A 10,591-nucleotide genomic window follows, 5' to 3' on the forward strand; every position below is an offset into this window, starting at 1 on the left:
TCCCATCAATCCTTGAGGCTGCATGGACCAGCCCTTTGCTAGGTGCGCTTTACTTCCAACCCGTAGCCGGGTTGGAGATTCCACCTCCGAAGTTTTCTTTCTGACTTTTGATTTTACATTCCTAGTACAGTGGAGAAGCCCAGGAGGCCTAGAATCCAGTGTCGTCCGTGAGGTTTGGGCAGGTGTTCAAGTGCATCTTCCAGCCTGAGACCACATGGACTCGCTCATCGTGAGGGCGAGAAGAGGATAAGCCCATTGGGCTGTCGGCTGAGAGTGAGGTGCGGGGTAAGGGAGTAGATTTATAGATATAGTGACTAAAAATAAAAGGATGTTGGCTTAGGTGGAAAACCTGTCTGCTTTGGGAAGCTGGAGCAGCTTGTGGGCACTGCTTCAACCAGCTGACCCCACTTTCCATTCATTGCTTTGTTTCAGGAGGTTCTTTATTTGTAAACGTCCCCTGCAATTTTTTACACACCCAAGCAGCTCCTTAAATGTATTACTGTATATGTGGTAGTATAAAATATATATGGGTTCATTCCAGCAAGTATTTATGGAGCGTCCACAAAGTTGCCCTGGAGTTCATTGCACTAAGTGAAAGAGACAAAGTCATCAGTCTCCCAGGGATTATATAGAGCAGCGGCCCCTAACTTTTTGGGCACCAGGGACCGGTTTCGTGGTGGGGGGTGGATGATGGTTTCAGGATGGTTCAAAGGCATTACATTTATCATTAGATTCTCATAAGGAGCATACAACTTAGATCTCTCCAATGCGCAGTTCACAATAGGGTTCGCTCCCCTCTGAGAATGTGATGCCACCGCTGATCTGAGGGAGGCGGAGCTCAGGAGGTAATGCTCCCTTGCTTGCTGCTCACCTCCTGCTGTGCCTCCTGGTTCCTAACAGGCCACGGACTGGTACTATCCGCAGCCTGGGGCTTAAGGACCCCTGAGGGAACCAGACGAAAATGCTCGTATTAGTTGGTGAGAAGTGGTATCAGGAAGTTATTACAATAATCCAGCTATGGTGATAGTGGTGTGGGCCAGAGTGGTGGAGATCGATGTGATGACAACAACAATGAATTCTGGGCATATTTTAGAAGTAGAATCATAAGATTTGTGGCTATATTAGTTTTGGAGTGTGAGGTCAAAGGCATTTTGAGCAACTTGTAAGAAACTGTTTTTAAGGCGGAAGTCAGGAATTTTGTTTTTTATATGTTGAATTTGAAATCCTTATTAAACATCCAAGTGGAGAGGCTGGATAGACAATTAGATTTAGACCCTGAGGTTCGGGAAGGAAGTCCAATGGGCTGGAAATATAAATTTGAGAGTTGTCAACCTAAAATAATAAAAAAGGTAAGAATCTAGTTGAAAGGAAGTTTATTCAAGCGTAAACGTTGAAGATGGCTACCTGGGAGTGTAGATTCAAGTTACCGTAAATATACACTCTGATTAGCAGCAGTTATGAGTGGGTTTTTAAAGGAAAAAGAGGCAATTTCTAAGTTGTTTACTAAGAATTTACATTAAAATTACATTAGCTATTGATTGGCTATAAACTATTATTTGTATCACAGATTCCAGGAACATGAAGATAATGGGTGAGGCTCAGAATGGGTGAGGTGAGGAACAGAATGTCTAAACAATTGCCCCCAGGCAAACTCCTGTTTCTCTGGGCCTGATAAGTTTTTGCATACCTCACATAGCTCAGACAGCTCAAAGCTGTTAGAGCCATTTATCTTTTCTCAGAGTTCTGAGGGGGGTGGTGGTATTTAAATCCATGACACTGTAATCACCCAATACGTTCTTCCTGCCCACTGCACAGACAAAATCAATTCATGGAGACCATGGCATTGCAATAAAGAGTTTAATTGACATGAGATTGGTCATGGAGATGGAGTTATTACTCAAAATCTCCCCCAAAAGTCAGAGGCTAGGGTTTTCCAAGAATAGTTTGGCTAAGATCTGAGAGCTATAGTCAAAAAACAAACACACACACACACAAACAGTTTGGCAAACAGGAAGCTGGAGGAATGGGTGCTGCTGATTGGTTGGGAATGCAATTATAGGGATGTGGAAAATGGTCCTCCTGCACTGAGCCTGCTTCTGAGTGGAGGCCACAGGACTGGTTGAGCCAAGAGTCAAAGGTCCCAGTGGGGTCGTAGGCCATCCGAAATGCAGAAGCCTGAAAGGTTATCTCAAAAGGCCAATCTTAGGTTCTACAATAGTGGATTGGGAGAGCTGCAAATCTTGTGACCTCTGCAATAGTGGCTGGTAATCTATTTAACTTAACGAAGCCTATGTCTTAGCAGAATTCAAGCTCCTCTTATCCTTCTAACCTGGTGGCTTTTCATTAGTTTTACAAAAGTGGTTTAGTTTTGGGGAGGGGCTATTATCACTTAAACTATAAACTAAGTTTCTTCCAAAGTTAGCTTGGTCCAAGCCCAGGAATGACCAAGGGCAGTATTGGAGGTTAAAGGTGAGAAAGGAAAACGCCAGATTCACTGAGCCAAAGGGAAAAGTCAAGCTGGGAACTGGGTCACACAAACCTGCCTCCCATTTGGTTCCTAAATAAGATAGCTACAAAGATAAAAGCTATATACTTCCCTCACATTTTGCCCACAAGTAAATTCCTTTTAGGCCCAAAGATCTTTACTCTAAAACAGTTCTGTTGAATTTCAACCTGGCAATATAAGTTGATGTCTTCACAGGCATGAGACATAGGACAGAACTCAAGGTTTTCCCTCTGCTCACCTGAGACAAATGCATATCTGATTGCTTCCTCTGCCCTATTGTCTATGTTATCTTATGTAAAAATACAGATTAACTGAGCCAGATGAAGGCATGAATATTTCCTCCACACAACCCTCACATGAAAATTGTGTATTCAAAAGGATGCAACTGTTTTGTCTTTTTATCTACTGACACAATTTTAAAATATTTTTCAGCTGGGTGCAGTGGCTCATGCCTGTAATCCCAGCACTTTGGGAGGCCAGGCAGGGGGATCATGAGGTCAGGAGTTTGAGAACAGCCTGGCCAGTATGGTGAAACCCCATCTTTACTAAAAATACAAAAATTAGCTGGGCGTGGTGATGCACACCTGTAGTCCCAGCTACTTGGGAGACCAAGGCAAGAGAATCGCTTGATCCAGGGAGTTGGAGGTTGCAGTGAGCCAAGATTGCGCCGCTGCACTCCAGCCTGGTGACAGAGCAAGACTCCATCTCAAAAAAAAAAAAAAAAAAAAAATTTATCTTCCCCCAATATCCACCCTTTCCCCTTTAAGTACTGAAGCCCTCAAAATCATCTTTGGAGATAAGCATATACCTGCTTCCCTGGCATGCATCCTTTACTATGGCAAATAAACCTCCTAAAATGATTGAGACTTGCCTTGGTCATGTTCTTTGATTTGCAAAGGCAAGATGGGGGCTGGTTAGATCAGATCTCTTTCAGTCATAATTTTCTCACTGTTACAATTCTTGCAAAAGCAGTTTCAAGACCTCAAGAGATGAAGTGAGAGATATAAATTGACAATTGTCAGGGTCCCATCCTTTTCCACCATTGTTGCAGATTGTTTAGAGATTCTGTTGCCTCTGTTCCTTGTTCAGGAAAACAAGGCAGTTTTCCTGAATTTTTTCTTTTTTTTCTTTTTTCTTTTTTTTTTTTGGAGACAGAGTCTTGCTCTTGTCCCCCAGACTGGAGTGCGATGGCACAATCTCAGCTCACTGCAACCTCCGCCTCCCGGGTTCAGGCAATTCTCCTGCCTCAGCCTTCCAAGTGGCTGGGATTACAGGTGCCTGCCCCAATGCCTGGTTAATTTTTGTATGTTTAGTAGAGACGGGGTTTCACCATGTTGGCCAGGCTGGTTTCGAAGTCCCGACCTCAGGTGATCCACCCACCTCACCCTCCCAAAGTGCTGGGATTACAGGCATGAGCCACCACACCCGACCTTCCTGAATTTTTTAAAGTGCAAGTTGGTGAGCCCAACTTGCACACTGTAATCAGAGGGCAAAACAATTTCTTTGCAAAAGAAATAAAGAAGTGAACCATTTTACAAAACCAAATAATCATTCATCTGAAAGCTTCTTTCATTCATTTGACTGATTTTTTTTCAATATAATCTACTTAATGGGAAAGTAGGAGGAGGCAGGAGTGCATACAGTTCTGTTCAGTTGGAAGTCAATTTAAAACTCAATGTATCTTCTTTCAGTCACTTCAGCCCAATTCCAGGCCGTTCTTTACAGCAGCGATCTCCAACCTTTTTGGCACCAGGGACTGGTTTCATGGAAGACAATTTTTCTGTGTACTGGAGAGGGAATGGTTTCAGGATGAAACTGTTTCACTTCAGATCAACAGGCATTAAGTGGAGCATGCAACCTAGATCCCTTGCATGCACAGTTCACGATAGGGTTTGTGTTCCTCTGAGAATATAATGCTGCTGTTGATCTGGCAGGAGGTGGAGCTCAGGTGGTAATGCTCACTTGCCTGCTGCTCACCTCCTGCTGTGTGGCTGGATTCCTAACAGGCCATGGACCTGTACCAGTCTGTGGCCCAGGGGTTGGGGACCCATGCTCTACAGTATAGCCAGAGTGATCTTTTTCACATACAAGCTTGTTAATGTCTACTACCTTCCTCTACCCAACCCCCTAAAGATATTTAAATGGCTTTTGATGACACTTAGGATAAAGCATATAATATTTAATGTGGTATACAAAAATCTGCATAGGCTAGAGCCTACCTGCCTCCTCAGACTCACCATGCCCCTCCTAGTCATACTGGCCTCATCTTAGGTCTTCCATCAAGCAATACTCCTTTTTTGCCTCAGGGAATTTGCATGTGCTGTTCCAGTCATGCCTTCCCAATAGTCCCCCAAAGTTTTAACTCATTCCAGCATTAACTCAAAAGTCCAAGTTCAAAGTCTGATCTGAGACAAGGCAAGTCCCTATCACCTGCAAGCCTGTACAATCAAAAACAAGTTAGTTACTTCCAAGATACAATGGGGGTATAGGCATTGGGTAAATGTTCCCCTTCCACATGGGAGACATTGGCCAAAACAAAGGGCCCACGCAAGTCTGAAACCTGGTTGGGTAGTCATTAAATATTAAACCTCTTAAATAATCTCCTTTGACTCCATGTCTCATATCCAGTGCATACCGATTCAAGAGGTGGGCTTCTAAGGCTTTGGGCAGCTCTGTCCTTGTAGCTCTGCAGGGTACAGCCCCCAAGGCTGCTTTCATGGGCTGGAGTTGAATGCCTGCAGCTTTTCCAGGTCCAGAGTGCAAGCTGTTGGTGGATCTACCATTCTGGGGTCTGGAGGACAGTGGCCCTATTCTCACAGATCCACTAGGTAGTACCCCAGTGGGCACTCTGTATGGATACTCCAACCCCACATTTCCCTTTTCTGCTGCCCTAGTAGAGGTTCTCTGTGAGGGCTCCGCCCATGCAGCAGACTTCTGACTGGACATCCAGTCATTTCCATACATCCTCTGAAATCTAGGCGTGGGTTTCTAAACCTCAGCTCTTGGCTTCTGCAAACTTGTAGGCCCAACACCACATAAAAGCTGCAAGAGCTTGGGGCTTGCATCCTCTGAAGCAATGGCCCAAGCTGTACCTTGGCCTCTTTTAGCCATGAGCTGGAGTGGCTGGGACACAGGGAACCATGTCTTGAGGCTGCACACAGCAGTAGAGCCCTGGGCCTGCCTAGCTCAGGAAACCATTTTTCCCTCCTAGGCCTCTAGGTCTTTGATGGGAGGGGCTGTCCTGAAGATCTCTGAGATTCCCTGGAGACATTTTCCCCATTGTCTCAGCTATTAACATTCAGCTCCTTGTTACTTATGCAAATTCCTGCAGCTGACTCAAATTTCTCCCTGGAAAATGGGTCTTTGTTTTCTACTGCATTGTCAGGCTGCAAATTTTCCAAACTTTTATGCTCTGCTTCCCTTTTAAACATAAGTTCTAATTTCAGATCATCTCCTTGTGAACGCATATGACTGTTTGCTTTCAGAAAAAGCCATGTGACATCTTGAATGCTTTGGTGCTTAGAAATTTCTTTGCCAGATACCCTAAATCATCTGTCTCAAGCTTAAAGTTCCACAGATCTCTAGGGCAGGGGCAAAATGCTGTCAGTCTCTTTGCTAAAGCATACATAGCAAGAGTGACCTTTCCTCCAGTTCCCAATAAGTTCTTCATCTCCATCTAAGACCACCTCAGCCTGGACTTTATTGTCCATGTCACTATCAGCATTTTGGTCAAAATCATTTAACAATTCTTCAGGAAGTTCCAAACTTCCCCATATCTTCATGTCTTCTTCTGAGCCCTCCAAACTGTTGTGACCTCTACCTGTTTCCCAGTTCCACACTTGCTTCAACATATTCAGGTATCTTTATAGCAGTGCCCCACTCCCAGTACCAATCTTCTGTATTAGTCCAGTTTCACACCTCTATAAAGAACTACCTGAGACTGGGTAATTTATAAAGAAAAGATGTTTAATTGACTCACAGTTCTGCATTGCTTGGGAGGCCTCAGGAAATTTACAATCATGGCTGATACAATTAGGCTGTGTTTCCACCCACATCTCATCTTGAATTGTAGTTCCCATAATCCCCATGTGTTGTGGGAGGGACCCAGTGGGAGGTAATTGAATCGTGGATGTGGTTACCTCTATGCTATTCTTGTGATAGTGAGTGAAACTCACAAGCTCTGATGGTTTTATAAGCATCTGGCACGTCCCCTGCTTGCATTTCTCTCTCCTACTGCCATGTGAAGAAGGTATGTTGGCTTCCCTTTCCAACATGATTGTAAGTTTCCTGAGGCCTCCCCAGCCATGCAGAACTGTGTCCATTAAACCTCTTTCCTTTATAAATTACCTAGTCTCAGATATTTCTTCATAGCTGTGTGAGAAGGGACAAATACAGTGGTGGACAGTGAAGGAGAAGCAAGCACCTTCTCCACAAGGCAGCAGGAGAGAGAGAGAGTAAAGAGGGAACTGCCACACACACATAAACATCAGACCTTGTGAGAACTCACTATCACTATAACAGCATGAGGGAAACCATCCCCATGGTCCAATCACCTCCCACCAGTCCCTCCCTCAACAAGTGATGATTACAATTTGAGATGAGATTTGGGTAGAGACACAGAGCTAAACCATATCACTCCTTTTTTGCATTTATAATCACTAATTCTTCCCCCTCTACTCACTGGAATTTGTACATCTTGCTTCTCTTCTTTTATTGGTTACGATAGAAATTACAGCATGGATCATTAACTCATTAAAGTCTAATATTAATCAGTATCTTTATTATCTTCCTAAACAATACACAAACCTTTCAAATCTGCCTGGTCATTTTTAATAATCCCTTGTTCCTTGCCTATATGAGTTTTTATGAATATATAATACCATGTATCTGTCATGGCACGTTGTACATAATAGTTTCACTGCCCTAAAAATTTGTGCTTTACCCATTCATCCCAAACCAGCCTCCTCCCACACCCATAGTTACCATTGATTTTTTATTGTCTCTACAGTGTTGCTTTTTCCAGAATGCCATATAGTTGGAATTACACAGGATGTTGCCTTTCCGTTGTTTTTCTTTTTTTTTTTTCACTTAGCAACATGCATTTAAGGTTTGTCTGTGTCTTTCATGGCTTGATAGCTTACTTCTCTCAATCACTGAATAATATCCCATTGTCTGGATATACCTTCTTTTTTTTTTTTTAACCTATTCACCAATTGAAGGACATCTTGGTTGCTTCTAAATTTTGGCACTTACGAATAAAGTTCCTATGAACATTCATGTGCAGGTTTTTATGTGGACATAAATTATGTTTTGTATTTCATCTTTTGTTTTCTTAAATATTTTATACAGACTTATTTTATTTTCCCTATATGATAATTCCAATATTTGAAGTTTCTAGGGGACTAAATCATTTTGTTGTTGTCGTTGTTGTTTTTCACTGACTCATGGTGGCTTATCTCCCTGTAATTTTTTATTGTAAGTTTATTTTATTGAATTTAAATCAACGGAAATTCCAAGGACCTACATTGGGATTCTTTCCTTCAGAAGGACTTTTATATACCTCTGCTAAAAGCCAGAAGGCATCTTTAGTGTGCCCTTCAAGGATCCTGGAGGTTCAGCTTCCTCAAGTTGCCATGGCTCCAGGTTTAGCTTCTCATTCGCAGAACGGGTGTTGGCATTTGCAACATAGTGAAAACTCCCATATCTAATTTTTTAAGAAATAGAAATTAATACCTAAGAATATGACCTCAAAGGTGTAGAGTTTTAAAACTATCAATATCACCATAAATGAGAAGATTCGTACATTTGACTATATTAAAATAGAGAACTTTTGTTTGCCAAAAGATAGCATGAAATAAGCAAAAAAGCAAGGTAGAGAGTAGAAGATATTTGCCACATGTGTAATTGATAAAGAATTAGCCTCCAGGATATATGAAAAGCTTTCAAATCAATAGTAGACAATCATATTGGAAAAAAATGAGCAAAGACTTTAACAGAAGAAAATATAAATGGTCAATAAACATACACAAATATGCTCAGTCTCATTATTAATTAGGGAAATGCAAGTATAACCACAGTGAGATACCATTAATTATCCTCTAGATTGGCTAAAATTCAACAGTTTGATAACACCAATTGTTAGCAAGGGTGTGATGCGGCAGAAACTCTGCAGACTGCTGTTGGTTAATTGATGCATTCAGTTTGGGAAACAATTTGCCATTATCTAGTAAAGTTGAAGACACATATATCCTGTGATGATTATTCAACTGCCAGGTCGATGACCTTAAAGATCTCCTAGGATACATCCATCTGGATATTCAAAGCAGCATTGTTCATCATACCCCACACTGAATACAGCACAACGTCTATCCACAGTAAAATAAGTAAATACATCATGGTACATTCCTATGATGGGATACTTTACAGCAATGCAAATGAACAAACTGCAGTTCTACTCAGCAACATGGATGAATCTCATAAACAAAATATTGAATGACAGAAGTAAGGCACAAAAGAATATATACAGTATGATCCATTCATCTGAAGTTCAAAATGAGGCCAAATGAATGTTAGAGACTGGAGTCACTGCCATCTCTTTCAGGGAAGCCCTGTTGACAGACAGGGGCCATATTTTCTACCATATTATTCTCATTCCCCTGACTACATACATAGATGCTAAGACTATAAACCGTGGAATGTTTATCACAAAAGTCAGGATAGTGGATACTTCTGAACTGAAGGTGGGCACTCCTGTTTCTTATCTTTTTGTCTTCATAGAAAAGGCACGAAAAGACGTATGTACTAACCAAATTTCCAGGTTCCTAAATAACGGAGACTAACTCTGGTTAGTTAGAGAGAAAATGAATTTATTGAAAGGACATTGAATAGCTCACAAAATTGATGGAAAAGCTGAAGAATGAGGCTTGGAACTTGGAAAGGAGCCATGGGAAATTAAGCAGCCAGAAATAGAGACCAAATCAATACACAGGAAGCATCTGGTTAGTATCCAACTGCGTCTGTCATTGGCACAGCCACCACTGGACATTGGACAGTACCCTTATTGCTTCCTCTTCCACCTCTGGAAAGATTCTAAGTGCCATTTGCTTCTTTCTGTTATTCCAGAATCAAGGTCTTAGGTAGGAGTGTCTGATTGGAAGATCCCGTGCCCAAATTCTAGAGACAAGGGATCTGGGAAAGGGGTTATTTGTCCACACTTAAGCTTCTTTATTGGAATTTTTTCCAAATAGAAAGTGTGTTTAGATACTGGGAGGCCAAAAATGAAAAACTTCTATCACAGGGAATATTAGAAATAAACATATCTGGCCTCTGCCTATTCACAGGGAGGAGAAAAGATTAATAGGATCAATTAAGATCTGTGAAATTCACAGGGACACGCTTTTACTTGGAGACAAGGGATTCTGCATAGTCACTAAACTGAAAGGCAGCCAGGCTTTCTCTTCCTTCTGCTTTGCAGTGCACCAGTCTTTCTCTTTTCTAGTTTTTCTGCCTGTGATTGGCAGTGGGAACTGGGGTGGAATTTTGATCAGTCCTGCCAGGCCAGGAAGCTATCTTCAATTCAGGAAAGTGAGGCGTGACCCTGCTGCCATCCCCAAACTGGCCAGCATCAGAAAACTTTTCAAGGGTATGTTTTTGGGTGCATGACAAACCATGAAGACAACTGACATTTGGGCCGGGCACGGTGTAATCCCAACACTTTGGGAAGCCGAGGTGGGAGGATCACATGAGCTCAGAAGTTCGAGGCCAGCCTGGGCAACATAGTAAGACCTTGTCTCTACAAAACATAAAAATATTAGCTGAATGTAGTGGTGCATGTCTATAGTCACAGCTACGTGAGAGGCTGAGGCAGGAGGATGGCTTGAGCTGGGGAGATTGAAGTTGCAATAGGTGGTGGTAGCACCACAGCACTCCAACTTGGGCAGGCAACAGAGCAAGATCCCATCTCAAAAAAAAAAAAACAAACCAAAAAAGACAGCCGACACTTGGATTATTGTTTGGCTGGTGATCTAGTTTTTCTATCATGCAAAACCCTGGAGGAAAAGAGGGACAGGTGATAGGATTCAGACT

This window comes from Papio anubis, chromosome 2 (genome assembly GCF_008728515.1).
Source record: "Papio anubis isolate 15944 chromosome 2, Panubis1.0, whole genome shotgun sequence".
Lineage (NCBI taxonomy): Eukaryota > Metazoa > Chordata > Mammalia > Primates > Cercopithecidae > Papio > Papio anubis.